The following is a 2,500-nucleotide window of genomic DNA, read 5'->3' as shown; positions in this document are numbered from 1 at the left end:
TCAGCGGGAGCAGCAGTGGCAGCAGCAGCGGCAGCAAGCAGCAGCAAGCAGCGGCAGCAAGCAGCAGCAGCAGCAGCAGCGGCACCAGCAGCGGCAGCAGCAGCAGCAGCAGCAGCGGCAGCAAGCAGCAGCAGCAGCAGCAAGCAGGAACAGCAGCGGCAGCAGCAGCAGCAGATAGCAGTAAGCAGCAGCAGCAGCAGCAACGGCAGCAAGCGGCAGCAGCAGCAAGCAGAAGCAGCAGCAAGCAGCGGCAGCAACAGCAGCAGCAGCAATCGGCGGCAGCAGCAGCAGCAGCAGTGGCAGCAGCAGCAAGCAGCAGGCAGCAGCAGCAGCAGCAGCGGCAGCAAGCAGCAAGCAGCAGCAGCGGCAGCATCGGCAGCATCAGCAGCAGCAAGCGGCAGCAGCAAGCAGCAGCAACAGCAGCGGCAGGAGCGGCGGCAGCGCAGCAGCAGCAAACGGCAGCAGCAGAAGCAAGCGGCAGCAAGCGGCGGTGGCAGCAGCAGCAAGCGGCGGCAGCGGCAGCGGCGGCGGCGGCGGCAGCAGCAGCAGCAGCAGTAGCAGCAGCAGCAGCAGCGGCAGCATCAGCGGCAGCAGCAGCAGCGGCAGCATCAGCGGCAGCAGCAGCGGCAGCAAGCAGCAGCAAGCAGCGGCAGCAGCAGCGGCTGCAGCAGCGGCACCAGCAGCGGCAGCAGTAGCAGCAGCAAGCGGCAGCAAGCGGCAGCAGCAGCAGTAAGCAGCAGCGGCGACGGCGGCGGCAGCAGCAGTAAGCAGCAGCAGCAGCAGCAGCAGCAGCAGCAGCAGAGCAGCAGCAGCAGCAGCAGAAGCAGCAGCAGCGGCAGCAGCAGCGGCTGCAGCACCAGCAGCGGCAGCAGCAGCGGCAGCGGCAGCAGCAGCAGCAGCGGCAGCATCAGCAGCAGCAAGCGGCAGCAAACGGCAGCAGCAGAGCAGCGGCAGCAGCAGCGGCAGCAGCAGCAGCAAGCAGCAGCAGCAGCAAGCGGAGGCAGCAGCAGGCAGCAGCAGCAGCAGCGGCAACAAGCAGCAGCAGCAGCAGCAGTAGCAGCAGCAGGCAGCAGCAGCAGTGGCAGCAGCGGCAGCATCGGCAGCTTCGGCAGCATCAGCAGCAGCAAGCAGCAGCAACAGCAGCGGCAGCAGCGGCAGCAAGCAGCAGCAGCAAGCATCAGCAGCAGCAGCAAGCAGCAAGCAGCAGCAGCAAGCAGCAGCAGCAGCAGCAGTAGCAGCAGCAGGAGAAGCAAGCAGCAGCAGCAGCAGCAGCAGCGGCAGCAGCGGCAGCATCGGCAACATCAGCAGCAGTAAGCAGCAGCGGCGGCGGCGGCGGCGGCGGCGACAGCAGCAGCAGCAGCGGCAGCAAGCAGCAGCAGCAGCAGCAGCGGCTGCAGCAACAGCAGCAGCAGCGGCAGCGGCAGCAGCAGCAGCAAGCGGCAGGAGCAGCAGCAAGCGGAGGCAGCAGCAGCAAGCGGAGGCAGCAGCAGCAGCAGTGGCAGCAGCAGCAAGCAGCAGCAAGCAGCAGGCAGCAGCAGCAAGCGGCAGCAGCAAGCGGCAGCAAGCGGCAGCAGCAGCAAGCAGCAGCAGCAGCAGTAAGCAGCAGCGGCGGCGGCAGCAGCAGCGACAGCAAGCAGCAGCAGCAATGGCAGCAAGCGGCAGCAGCAGCAGCAAGCAGCAGCAGCAAGCAGCAGCAACAGCAGCGGCAGGAGCGGCGGCAGCACAGCAGCAGCAAACGGCAGCAGCAGAAGCAAGCGGCAGCAAGCGGCGGTGGCAGCAAGCGGCGGCAGCGGCAGCGGCGGCGGCGGCAGCAGCAGCAGCAGCAGCAGCAGCAGCAGTAGCAGCAGCAGCAGCAGCGGCAGCATCAGCGGCAGCAGCAGCGGCAGCAAGCAGCAGCAAGCAGCAGCAGCAGCAGCGGCAGCAGCAGCGGCACCAGCAGCGGCAGCAGTAGCAGCAGCAAGCGGCAGCAAGCGGCAGCAGCAGCAGTAAGCAGCAGCGGCGACGGCGGCTGCAGCAGGAGCAGCAGTAAGCAGCAGCAGCAGCAGCAGAGCAGCAGCAGCAGCAGAAGCAGCAGCAGCGGCAGCAGCAGCGGCTGCAGCACCAGCAGCGGCAGCAGCAGCGGCTGCAGCACCAGCAGCGGCAGCAGCAGCGGCAGCATCAGCAGCAGCAAGCGGCAGCAAACGGCAGCAGCAGAGCAGCGGCAGCAGCAGCGGCAGCAGCAGCAGCAAGCAGCAGCAGCAGCAGCAAGCAGCAGCAGCAGCAGTAAGCAGCAGCGGCGGCGGCAGCAGCAGTAGCAGCAGCAGGAGCAGCAAGCAGCAGCAGCAGGCAGCAGCAGCGGCAGCATCGGCAGCAGCAAGTGACAGCAGAAAGCAGCAGCAACAGCAGCAGCAGCAGCGGCAGCGCAGCAAGCGGCGGCAGCGGCAGCGGCGGCGGCGGCAGCAGCAGCAGCAGCAGCAGCAGCATCAGCGGGAGCAGCAGTGGCAGCAGCAGCGGCAGCAAG

At 68.0% G+C, this 2,500-nt stretch overlaps 1 pseudogene; it reads left to right on the top strand.

Annotated features, from left to right (window-relative positions):
* Window positions 1–1,753: 1,753 nt before the first annotated feature.
* The window catches only part of LOC146177423 (uncharacterized), an 11,948-nt pseudogene continuing 11,201 nt past the window's right edge, over window positions 1,754–2,500 (top strand).

The sequence above is a fragment of the Amblyomma maculatum genome, chromosome 10 (assembly GCF_055883805.1).
Source record: "Amblyomma maculatum isolate TAMU_Amacu chromosome 10, ASM5588380v1, whole genome shotgun sequence".
NCBI lineage: Eukaryota > Metazoa > Arthropoda > Arachnida > Ixodida > Ixodidae > Amblyomma > Amblyomma maculatum.
Note: the sequence above shows the minus strand (reverse complement) of the source record. Positions and strands in the feature narration are given on the sequence as shown.